General features: G+C 43.3%; 1 protein-coding gene across 5 annotated transcripts in view; it reads left to right on the top strand.

The window, feature by feature from the left end:
* The window catches only part of RAB9A (RAB9A, member RAS oncogene family), a 47,750-nt gene that overhangs the window by 22,209 nt on the left and 13,285 nt on the right, over nucleotides 1–12,256 (top strand). For 2 of the 5 annotated variants that reach the window (XM_081126148.1, XM_081126149.1), the window contains exon 1: nucleotides 4,883–5,048. The exons of 2 other annotated variants lie outside the window; for them this stretch is intronic. The gene's annotated coding sequence lies outside the window, so the exon portion shown is untranslated. Of the gene's footprint in view, nucleotides 1–4,656; nucleotides 4,679–4,882; nucleotides 5,049–12,256 lie in introns of those variants that run through there. One more of the 5 variants, XM_081126151.1, reaches the window with a different exon arrangement.

Below are 12,256 nucleotides of genomic sequence, written 5' to 3'. Positions count from 1 at the left end.
TTAATAGTTTTGTCTCGCCTTTTGCAGTCCTCACACTTGTCTTTTATTTTACTTCTGAGTGGTAGGATCTCCAATGTTGAAGAGTGGTCACAGCAGACATACTTATCTTTTTCTTGTATTAAAATGTGTACTTAGAGATTTTAACTATTAAGAATGATGTTTGGTATAGGTTTTTAGTAGCTATTTTTTATGAGGTTAAGGAACTTTCCTTCTATTCCTGGTTTGCTGAGATGATTTATCACAAACGTGTGTTGAATTTTACTGAACACATTTTTTTCTTCATCTGGTGAGTTGATTGTACATTTTCCCCCTTTTAAATGATAGTGTTAAACTTTACAACATGCACATTGTCACGGCATTTTAAATTCTAGTTTTGTTTCCTCCTGATTAGGAGTTACTTTCTGTTGCCTCTTCACATGCCCAGTTTTTGTTGCCTACTGGACACTGTGTATAAATGAAACACAAACGCTCCAGATCATACTTTCCACCACAGAGGGTTCCCGCTGTCCTCTATTAAGCAGGTAAGGTAAGGATTTTTATCACTTTAATCCAATCAGGGGTTGAGTTTAGCCCAAGCCTGGCTGTGTCCAGGAGTCTGCACCAGCTTGGATTATTTCTGCCTGTGTGGATGGTGCTGAGGAGAGGAGAGGAGAGGATGAGAAATCAGTTATGTGAGCACCATAGTGGTCCCAACTCTTACACCAGGTCAAGAAAGCTGTTCACGGGCATGGGGTACTCAGACACATGGCAAGCGGGAGGCAGGAAGAGCAACATTTGAACAACACGTTTTGAATGAGTCTGAGTTTGGGAGGTCTCTATCTGACGGAAAGAGTTGCTGAGATAAATGGATTTTTATCTTGCCCTAACGAGTGTACCCTAGGGCAAGGATTACCTTCAGATGCCACAGAAACTTTCTAAAGATTGCTTAGAACTGCTTCATTATGGAGCGTTTGAGATCACGCTCCCCAGCATATGTTATCAGTTCGGCTCAAATAAATTCTTATGAAATATCAGGGGGAACACTTGTAAAGTATATGACTGTCTGACCACTATGCTGTACACCTGAAAATAATACAAAATAATATTGAATGTAAACTGTAATTGAAAAAATTAAAAAAAATTCTACTTAATGCCCCAAAGAATATCATAACATGAAATTTAAAATTTAAATAAAAATTATGCAGAATCCTGCTGCCCAAACAATACAACTGTTTTGATTTTCCTTGTTGCTTTCTATTTTTTATTAAATAAACACTCATATACACAAACACCCACACAAACACACAAATAGGAGGTTGGCAAAAGTAGGTTTACAGTTGTTCATATGGAAAAAGACATGCAGGTAATGATTATAATAATACAAGAATAAACTGTGTTTCGCGTACTTACAACTGTTAACCTAATTTTGTCCACCCCTGTATTGCATAGATGTTCTTGTATAGTTATACTAAGAAGGGAGAAAAGCATGCGAAGTAACTCAAAACCCATTATGTTATATTTTAAGGTAAAGTCAGAGTGAAGATAGGTAACAACATACACTGTTAAGTGAAAAGGGACGTTACCAAATAGTATATGGAGGAAAATGCCAATTTGGTGAAGGAAGCATTTCTTATATAACTTTTCACTATATATTAAAATATTTATCTAATACAGGGTGGGGCAAAAGTAGGTTTACAGTTGTTCCTATGGGAAATAATACAATAATTAATAAAAAACAATCTGCATAAAAAAAAACGATTGGCCTATCACAGAGGCATGTCTTGGAGTGACTGGGTCTGAACCTCCCCAGTTGACATGATGAAGAGAACCAAGAATTCTAGGGAACAAAGACAAAGGGAGAAAGCACCAACAGAGCACCACGAAAGGGAAGAGAATGAGTCATTTGTGCTTCTCTGGAAGTTTTGCCCAAGACCTCAGGCAAGAAACGGGAACACTCAGCACAATTGGAGAAGTTCTTGCCCAAAGGTTGGAATGGTGATTTAATCAGGACGTGAGTGGGCGGAAACGGTCCACTGTGAACACATACTGATCTCCAATGTATTTTAGATCTGCCTTTAGAATTGTGTAGAGGAGGGGTTCAGAAGTATTTAGAAAATGTTGGGGTCATAACTCCCGTATTCCCTAATGCATGATTGAACCATTTAAAATATCCGGAGGACAGAGTTCCAGACGAAGAATCAGAAGAACTGAGTGTCTGTGGCAGCACAGCCCAGCTTCTTTCCTTTGCGCAGCCCATTCAGCACCCTGAGCCTCGTCTGCTCCATCTCTAAGTGAGAGCGGGGTACCATGAGTCTGTGCTATGTCTATGGCAGCAGATGGCCGGGGTACGGCCTGCACTCTGCGCTGGAATCGCATGCCCAGCGCAGGGGCTCCTGGACGCCGTCCATGGAGTCACGCAGGGGAATCCTCAGCTCGGACCTAGCACCGACCTACCCACTTCCAGTCCACTAACCCGCCGTCCCTCCCCCACTCCCTTTCCATCCCACAGCAGTGCTCTCAGCTGCATACGCATCGCTGGAGCTCAGAATAAAACTCTCCCAGTGATTCCTGACATTCAAATAAATAAATAAATAAATAAATAAATAAATAAATAAATAAATAAAAAACTCTGTGCTTTACATGCTCACAACTGTAAACCTAATTTTGCCCCACCCTGTATTGTGAACAAATCTCTTATTTTGGCCAATGGCTTGGGAAAAGTATCAAATTTCTGATTATTTAGATATGTCTGTCATTTAATGGTCAAATTGCCTATTATTGAGTTCTGTGTTTTTCCTTGTATGCGAAAAGTACAGTGGCATATGTCAGAGATACTGCGGGTTCGGTTCCAGACCACTGCAATAAAGCAAATATTGCCTTACAGCGAGTAGTAATCCTTTTGCTGGTGGAGTCTTGCCTTCAGTATATTTATCTCTCTCTCACACATACGCACAAAACATTTGTGACGTGCAATAAAGTGAAGCTCCTTCAAACGAGGTATGCCTGTAATAATTATAAGTATTTATTATACCTGAATCTGGGGCCCACTTGTAGCTTTTCACCAGAGATACCAGAGGTGTCTTTCAGACTCTGGCTTGAAATGGGGTATTAACTCCCAGTGCTCATATACTAATGAGTAGGTGTCATTTAAGAAAAGGAATCATTAACGCCTGGCAACCTTGATCTCTTTCCTCCATGAGTGATGCACTAGATGTTTACAGGATATAAAGACGAAAAATCCTAATTAGACGAAGGGAGTCAAACAGAATCAGTTCTTAAATGCTTTTCTTCAGTAAACAAGTTCATGGAGCGAGATAGAGACCATCTACCTAATTTGTGTCAGCTTGCCAACCATACACAAGGCTTACTTTAAGCCAAGATACAATAGTTCCGTAAGAGCACTTGTTAATAGCTGGTTGGTATTAGCAGTTGCAGATAAATTCCTATTCCATCACTGCTTTATGATTGTGACATACGATTTTCAGGTACCATTTCCTTAGTGACCCTGGGCATTGCTTGGTTGCAATTTAGTCCAAAGTACATGACAGTATACATTTTTTTCTTTTGAAGAATTAACTGAAATGTTCTTATATGTTTTGTTATGTAGTTTTAATTATTATGTGTTTTAAAATTAGATAATGAATATCTCTTCCCCCTCCCTGTTTTCAACAGATTTGAATTTTATAAACTTTTACTCATTTTTTCTTGGGGAAATATCCATTTTCACAAGTATTCTAGAATTGTCTTTTATACTTGTGAGAAACTCAAAAATAACCTTTCCATTGCTGAATGAAAAGACTACATTGGATTCATTCCTTGAAAATGACTCTCTGAAGAAGCCAGAGGTTATTTAACAATTATGGAAGTCATAAAAGTGAGAGCTTTCTCCTGGGAAACAAACGAAATCTACCAAACAAAATATATTGAGAGGTCACTAAAAGCCCCTCTGGTCTCCAAGGCTTGCATTGTTAAGACCCACCTGTTCAACTCCATATACAGGGTGGGACAAAAGTAGGTTTATAGTTGTTTGTATGGAAAATAATACAGAAATTAATAAATAATAATACAAGAATAAGCTGTTTCCTGTACTCACAACTGTAAACTTACTTTTGCCCCACCCTGTATAAAGTGAGGATTAAGAGGTGCCTTCCATACCTTCTTTTCCCACTACTGCTTTTTATTTAGAGATGACGGAGGCAATATTTTAACAAGATAAAGAAAACATTTAAATCTAATTTCTGTTATTCCACAATATCACAGCTGTTTCATTAAAATTTTTTTTAATAGTCACCCAATATGTTTCAATTAAAGACTTTTAGAGAGAGAGAGGAAGGGAGGGGGAGGGAGAGAGAGAGAGGGAGGGAGGGGGAGAGAGAGAGAGGGGAGAGAAAGAGAGAGAGAGAGGGAGAGAGAGGGGGAGAGAGGGAAAGAAGCATCACATGAGATGTGAGATGAAACATCGTCGGTTGCCTCCCCAAGGCACCCCGATCGGCCCCTACAGGGGCCCAAGCCGCAGCGGAGGCATGTGCCCCGACCGGCCGGCCGCCTTCGGTGCACCGCCCACGCCCCAACCGGCTGAGCCGTCGGACCGGGGCGCAGCTCTTTCCAGTTTTGATCTCGCCATCTGTTCTCCGCGCATTCGCTCTCTCATCGAACTCGCATCCCGTGATGGTGCTCAGGCGATCTGTTTATTCCCACAGTACGTAAACTTTCAAAAGTAACGATTACGTCTCGTCCCCGCCTCGCCGGAACACAGCGGGAGGACAGGAAGAGCCCCCCAAGAAGGAAAACCTCGACTACGCGAGGACGGGCAGGCCAGGAGGGGGCCGGCCGGGGGCGAACCGCGCCTCCAGGCCCCGCCCCCATTCCCGCGGCCTGGCCCCGCCCCGGCCCCGCCCCTGCCCGTCGCCATGTTGTTCCCTCCGCGCTGGGCGGGAGCGACCGGAGTCCGAGTCGGGCAGCGCCTTCGCCCTCGCGTCCGGCCAGCGGGTCCCCGACCCTCTCGCCTCCCTCAGTGTTCCCGGCCACGCCAGGCCGCGGCTCCCGGGCGTCCTGGGTGTGACGGCGAGGTGAGCGGGGCGCGGACTCCCCCGGGGGGCCGGGGGCCTTGGCGTCTGGGTCGGAGCGCGCACGGGCCGGGAGAGCAGTCTGGGCCTCGGGCGGCTGGGGCCGGGAACGCGCGGGGCCTGCGCGGGTCTCTCGGCCGCGGGAGGGGGCCGGCTGGTTGCCCGCTGCCTCCCACTGCCTGACGCAGCAGGAAAGAAGGGTTCCCGTCCCCACACACCCGGGGAGAGGCGTACACAGCCCGCGGGACACCCGCAAGCCCCAGCCTCTCCCGCAGCCACTCGGGGGCACGCACCCCGGTCCCCCCACACCAGACCTGCCCCCAGTGGTTCGTGGGGAGAGAGCGAAGGCGCTCGCGAGTCGATGTGGGCGACGTGTGCCGCGTCCCCTAGGTGATCCCTTGCGAACGGGTCGTGACCACTCGGGTGAGGAATTTGGATTGTAAAGCCAGTTCTGGGGCTGCAGGCGGGTTGGGGTGTTACCTGATTCAGACAGGCTAAGGTTTCAGAATCGGGTTCCTTAACTTTACTCCAACTTAACATGTAAAGAGACAAGATGAGAATTTGAGTGCTGACCAATTCGTGGTGGAGGTATCGGTTTTGTTGTTTCTTTTAGAGTGATGACACATCCCGTGACCACGGTTCTTTTGAGGAATGACTTTTGCTGGTTTCCAAAGTGTCATGTGACTAGTCTTTTTATAGCATTTCAGATTCCTGATGAAACCAATAGACAGAACTTGATTGATTTTTGAAAAATTTAAAAAGAATTTTTTTTTTTTTTACTTGTCTTTCAGTCTCTGCCACCGTGGTAATGGAAAATCCCTAAACTACCTGTAATCTCAAAAACTAACAAACGGCAAAACGGTTGGTGGAGCTAAACTGTGGACATGAAGGAAACCCAGAACGCCTCAGTCAGGGACTTTTAAGAAGACTGTTCTTAGGTTCTTGTTTAGAAGCTTATGTTGAAGTTATCACTACTTGTCTAGAACTCTCAGTATCTTATTTAGATTTCCAAACATAAGACATTGGTGTGGCAGTCTGGTGCTTTCATTATTTTTGTGTGGACATTGTAGTAAATTCCTCTTGCTTATACTAGAAAGTTTCTGGCTTGATGATTTATTTATTTTGGAGAGTTTTGTGACGCGAGGATATTTTTGGTTGATCACTGGTCAGGTTAAAGTGGACCAGTGAAACTAAGTAGAATATCCTTGGCTTTGATTCCAACCCGGGTTCTTGGAAATTAGGAAAATACTTTAGTGCTGTTCTCTCTTTTCCAAATTCTCTTTTTCTCTTTTCATTTCTTTGTATCAGCCACGTCTTCCATCTACACTACACTACTCTGGAGGCCTGAAGATAGGTTCCTTTGGTTTTAGAGGTTACATTTTAGTCTCCCCTCATTTCTTGGGCAGCCGCTGCGGCATTGGATGTTCTGTGTGTAAATCCTGTACATACATCGTTTCATTTCATTTTCCCAGCATTTCTGTGTTATTAGCTCCATTTAACAGATGAGGAATTTGCTCAGACATTGGAGGGTTAGGCCTGTTTCCCGTGGTCACACAGGGCAGAGCCAGAATTCAAAGCAGGCCTGTGCGAGTTTAGAGTGGTAGTTCTCAACTGGGGACTTTGATAATGTCTGCAGACATTTTTGGTTCACACCCGAGAGGGAGTGCGGCTGGCATGTAGTGGATAGAGACCACGGATGCTGCTCAGTATCCTACAGTGTGCACAGGGCAGGCCCCACAACAGAGTTGTCTGGCCCAAAATGTCACTAGTGCAGGGGCCGAGAGACCCTGCTTTAGAGCAGTCTGTGTAACTTGAGAGCTCATGTTTCAGCACTTCTGTAGTTTTTCAAATGCAGTGGCCTTTTCCTATTTAGAACACCTCCATCATTTTAAGAAAAAGCAGAGGGGAAATTTGAGAACTTGAAGAGATTTCCCTTGACTACGAGGCATATACATTCATTTGAAAGATTAAGGAGTGAGCAAATAATTTCTGATAACAGAATCCAGTTTTTTAAGGCAAAAGTGACAAAAGGAACTTGAGAGCCATTCAGATCCTTTGGAAGTAGACTTAGGGAGTTTGGTTTCTGTGTTATTCCAGTTGTCAATAAGCATTTTCTGAGTAGCCTGTCGTGCACTGATAGAAAGATGCTGCTGATATGAAGGGGAGCTAACAGTCTAATCACAATAATAAGATCAGGTTCTGCTCAAGGTCAGGGGCCAGGGGCCATTAAACACACACACACCACCGCCACCATCACCCCCGCCTTGTGGCTCAGTTGGTTGGAGAGTCCTCCTGTACACCACAAAGGTTGCTGGTTTGATTTCTGCTCAGGGCACGTACCAAGGTTGCAGGTTCGATCCCCATTTGGGGCGTGTACCAGAGGCAACCCATGTTTCTCTCTCTCTCTAAAACAAAAAATCAATAAAAACATATCCTCTGGTGAGGATTAAAAAACACACACACAATGGGTGCATACCCACAAACAGATAACTGTATCATGGTATTTACAACGCACAGACTTAGGTGAAATGAGGAAAAGTTGATGTGCTTTTGATAGCTTTGTAGTTTGACCACGCGAATATTTACAAGAATCAAATTGAATAGCCATTATTGTTGAGCATAAAAGTTTTAAAATTTAGACAATAGTTATGCATTTTTATCATTGAAATCAAGAAATAAATGATGAAAAAATATTTTTAAATAACCTTTGCATCATTTTCTTTTCTTGCATTTTCCAGCCTGTCTAAGACTAGGCCCTTCAATATATGTACTGCTTCATTCTGGTTGCAGGTGTAACTTTTAGGTGAACTTTGGGAGTGATTGAGGAGTCAAAAAGGACTGGCTCTTGTTTTAGGAATCTGTGAAAGTGTTATTCATGCACTCAACATGGCATCTTTTGTGGGTAGCTTTGCTTTTTGACTCATGCTCATGAACAGCCTGTTCTTTGCTAATGAATAGATTTCTTTGCCTCTCATCAGGAGTTGTCTGCTGTGGGGTAGAGGCGATGCTAAATTATACACCTAAAATGATTGCTAACTCATGGGATCTAACAAAGGGATGTGTGTTCTGTTCTTACTGGAGGGATTTTATTCTGGGAAGGGTCAAGAGGAATTGGTGCAGGAAGAACATCCATTGGCCTCTGAGGAGATTTGCTCAATCTGTAGTTGGCTTGCTGCTCTGGCCAGATTAGGTCACCACATTTCTTTCATTTTTTAAAAATATGTTTTTATTGCTTTGAGAGAGAGGTAGGGGAGAAGGAGAGAGAAACATCGATGTGAGAAACATGGATCGGTTTCCTCCCACATGCACCCTGATAGGGGATCGAACCCAAAACCTGAGTATGTGCCCCCACCCCAGATTGAACCAGCGACCTCCTGGTGCTTGGGAGGACTCTCAATCAATTGAGTCATACTGGCTGGGCCACATTTCTCTTTATGAGATTATAGGACATCAAGTAGAGACCTCAGATACATTATTGGTTTCCAAGTAGTTCTGCCCCAGGCAATTTGCTGGTTAAGCAGCACGAGGAAATAGCCAAATGGAAGTATGTGTGTTTGTGTTTGAAATGTGTCTCACTTGAAAGCTAGCTAGGTAATAAATTTGTTAGTCAAAACCAAGGACAAGAAAATAGGGCTTGTGATTAAGTAGGTCATCAACAGAGACTATTTATTAAGTATCTTTGGCGGGGAGGGGTGAGCTCACAAAATGCCTCAGGGAGTTTGGAAAGCTGTGATGCAAATGAAAGGTCAGAGTACCTGAGGGAGGAGCCATTGGAGACTCTGGGGTGTAGGTGGAGGAAGTCTGGCTGCTTTGTGCTGGGGAGGCGAGGCTGGAGTCGTCCCTGGCAGTGTTTACTAGGGAGCCTGAGGGCACCTGGGCTCCTTCCATAACCTGGAGGAGAAATCTGTTTTACAAAGTGCATTTTGATATTGTACATGTTGTGAAGTTGAGCTCTGAGTATTTCCACATTCTGGATTATTCCATTACTTTTTATTTTTGACCATGGTGGGTCCAGGTCTTAGAATGCTGTTGCTTATTATGAACATAGAGAGGATGATTAGATGTAAATAAATGTAAGTAAAGTAACAGCTGGATCAGCATAGGGTGGAGCGAGATGGCTATATGTTTTGGAAGAAGTGTAGAAGTGAAGCAGGCAGTCGAGGCTTCCCTCAACCCAGCTCATTCATCCTGGGGAGTCTGGACACAGACCTAACTTTTGTCCCAGGCCTGATGCCTTACAAATGTATGCTATTGTTTGGCAAGGGATGGAGAAACAGTATGACGCAACTTAATACATTCATTCCATGGCCACATTCATTATCCAAGTGTGAAGGGTAGCAGAGCAGTGTAAACTAACAAACTGAAATTCCAAATTCTTATGCATTGTATTAGGCTTTGGGTACAGAGGCTAAGGTAGTTTTTAGAAGGTTAGTTCTCATAAGAATGGTTGTGTTATCAGCGTGAGAGAAGCCTCATAAAAAACCTTACAGATTTGTTTGTAGAACTTGCTATGGAAAACTCTAATAGAGGAGTGTTTAAATGATATAACAGGCTCTAAAAAGTTAGAACTCACTGGGCTATGTATGCTGTAAGGTGACTGCTCTAGTCTTTGCAGGTTCAGGCTTGTGTAATCAGAGCAGTGATTAGATGAACATGCCTAAAAATACATATATGGTTTAGTTGGAAGTCAAAACAGAACAGAAGAGCTGCTTGAGGACCATACGTTGGTAAATGCAGAGCATTCTCTGGATTGAGTTCCAGTCTTCTTAAATAAAATTTCATAAATAGTTATTTTGGAGCAAACAGTTGCCACCCTCATATCCTGTTCCACATTCATATTTGCACAGTACTTGAGTTTTTATCACACCAACCCTGGAAAACCAGCTTTGCAAAGATATGATGTCATTGAAAGGAATGTGGTATGATCTAATGTTGAAACTGCAAACTCCCTTGAGTGCCAGTTTGCATGGTGTCCTGCAAATGTCTAGCACCTCTGTGGTTCCCTCAGAAATTGAAAGCAGCCTGCCCTGCTCCTGTTTCCTCTGCAGACTGTCCCTTGATCATCCCCTTTCCCTCATTGGCCATAGTGTTTCATTCCCATTTTCTGCTGCTCACACTTGTTTAGGAAATAGATCTGGTGGAGAAAGAGGCCTCTGGGTACAGAGGGGTGGTCATGGGGTCTCCTGCCTTTCAGAGAAACCCCTGTGCTTCCATTCAGCCTTGGTTGGCCTGTCTCAATAAGTGTCAAGAAGTGTGTTAGGTTTCCTCGTCTCTTCAGTTTGCCAGTAGTGGACCATTTGTTTTCCATCTTCACAGTTTTGTTACTGTCTCTCATCTATAGTTCCCCCTTGTTGTCCTTTTTGGGTTTGTACATTTTTTAGTCCTTTCATTTGGTGGGAGTGAAGGTAACACATATTCGACCTGCCCTGTTTAATAACACTGGGGGAAGTTGTTTAATCTTTCTGAACTTGCATTTACTGATCTGTAAAACATGGGTGATAGTGTCCAACTTGCAGGTGATTTGAAGGTGCTATATGTCTACCAGATACAGTGGAACCTTGGTTCTTGAACTTAATTCATTCCGGAAGGCTGTTCAAGAAGCAGTTTGTTTGAAAACCGAATCATTTTTCCCCTATTAGAAATAATGTAAATTAATTCATTCTAGGCCCCAAATGATTCTGTTTTAACTTTTCTTATATATAGTACATGTCTAATGTACGGTTTAATCAATAAACAAACACTTCTTAAATTTATCAACCCCCCCCCCCCCCCCCCAAACAAGCCTTAAAGGAATCACTTGCAGCACTTGTTCCAGGGTGTGTCTTTCAGGTCAGCATGGAGCATCTTTGGTTTTTCACATATTGCTTACTTCCAAATGCTGTTCCAGGCTAACTTTACAAATCAACAACAGTTTTTCTACCTTTTTAATTTCCCGTGATCATTGTTTCTTTTACACCCTTAGCAACATTAGCACTTTTTAAAAAAATATATCTTTATTGATTTCAGAGAGAGGAAAGGAGGGGGAGAGAGAGATAGAAACGTCAATGATGAGAGAGTCATTGATTGGCTGCCTAGCCCGCAACCCCGGCCTGTGCCCTGACTGGGAATCGAACCCTGATCACCTGGATCCTAGGTTGATGCTCTACCGCTGAGCAACGCCCTGCCGTTTACATTAGCACTCTTGATGGTCTCTTTATGTGTTAAAATTGTGCTAATCCATTTTTCGAGCAGCAAAAGCAAACAAAACAAAACAAAAAACCCCAAACCAAAACACACATACATACAAATATTCACAGCATAATTTCCTGAGGGGTTAACAAGGCGAGGTTTAACTAAACTGACTCCTACTGGTGAATTCTCTCCTTTGTGGCCTGAGAGATGCTTTATGTCATGCTGATAGATCAGTATGATGAAAGAAAGAGTTGTCAGGTAGACAACCCAGACATTTTTTTCTGTGAACAACTTGGTAGAGAACCCAGTTGTTTGAGATGGGAGACCTTGGAGAACTGAGGTGTGACTATATTTAGTAAACAGTGGTAGCTGATGTTATTCCAGTCATAGCATTTGTTATTTGAGCAAACATGACAATAGCAATAGGTATGGAAGTAGACACATTTCTTGTGTTGGTGAATGAAGTTGGTAAGACAGAAGAAGAAAGAGATTTTGGAAATGGGGAAAATAATTCCCTTGGTTTTAGATATGTTGAATTTGAACTGCCAGCAGGGTATCAGATGAACATACTATAAAAGGGGTTGGAATTCTTGTCTGGCCCCCACGGGGTGGGAGGGTGGAGGTGGACTTTAGTTTAGAAATCACTGGGTTTTATATGCCAGGAAGATATGGTTTGGGAAGAGGTAAAGGCTTCAAACCTTGTCATACACCAATGTTAAGAGCTTGTTACAAAAGGGAGCTGCCTAGGTTACTGAAAGCTAAGGGGGTGAAAGGGAGAGACGTTGGAACCTGTTGTCAAGGGTAGTTTTATGGACGATTAAGTAGGAAGCATTTTCAAGGTCACTGCCAGGCTGTGGCTGAGTACTGGCTAAGACTGGAAGGTCTTATGCTTCTAGCTAGAGGTGTGATACTTTGCAAGATACTTTCGCATTTGGGCCTTCATTGCCTTATTTGTTTAAAAAAATACTTACTGCCCTAGCCATTTGGGTAAGTGGTTAGAGCATCAGCCCTCCTGGGTTCAATTCCCGTCAAGGGCACTT

The sequence above is a fragment of the Miniopterus schreibersii genome, assembly GCF_964146895.1.
Source record: "Miniopterus schreibersii genome assembly, chromosome: X".
NCBI lineage: Eukaryota > Metazoa > Chordata > Mammalia > Chiroptera > Miniopteridae > Miniopterus > Miniopterus schreibersii.
Note: the sequence above shows the minus strand (reverse complement) of the source record. Positions and strands in the feature narration are given on the sequence as shown.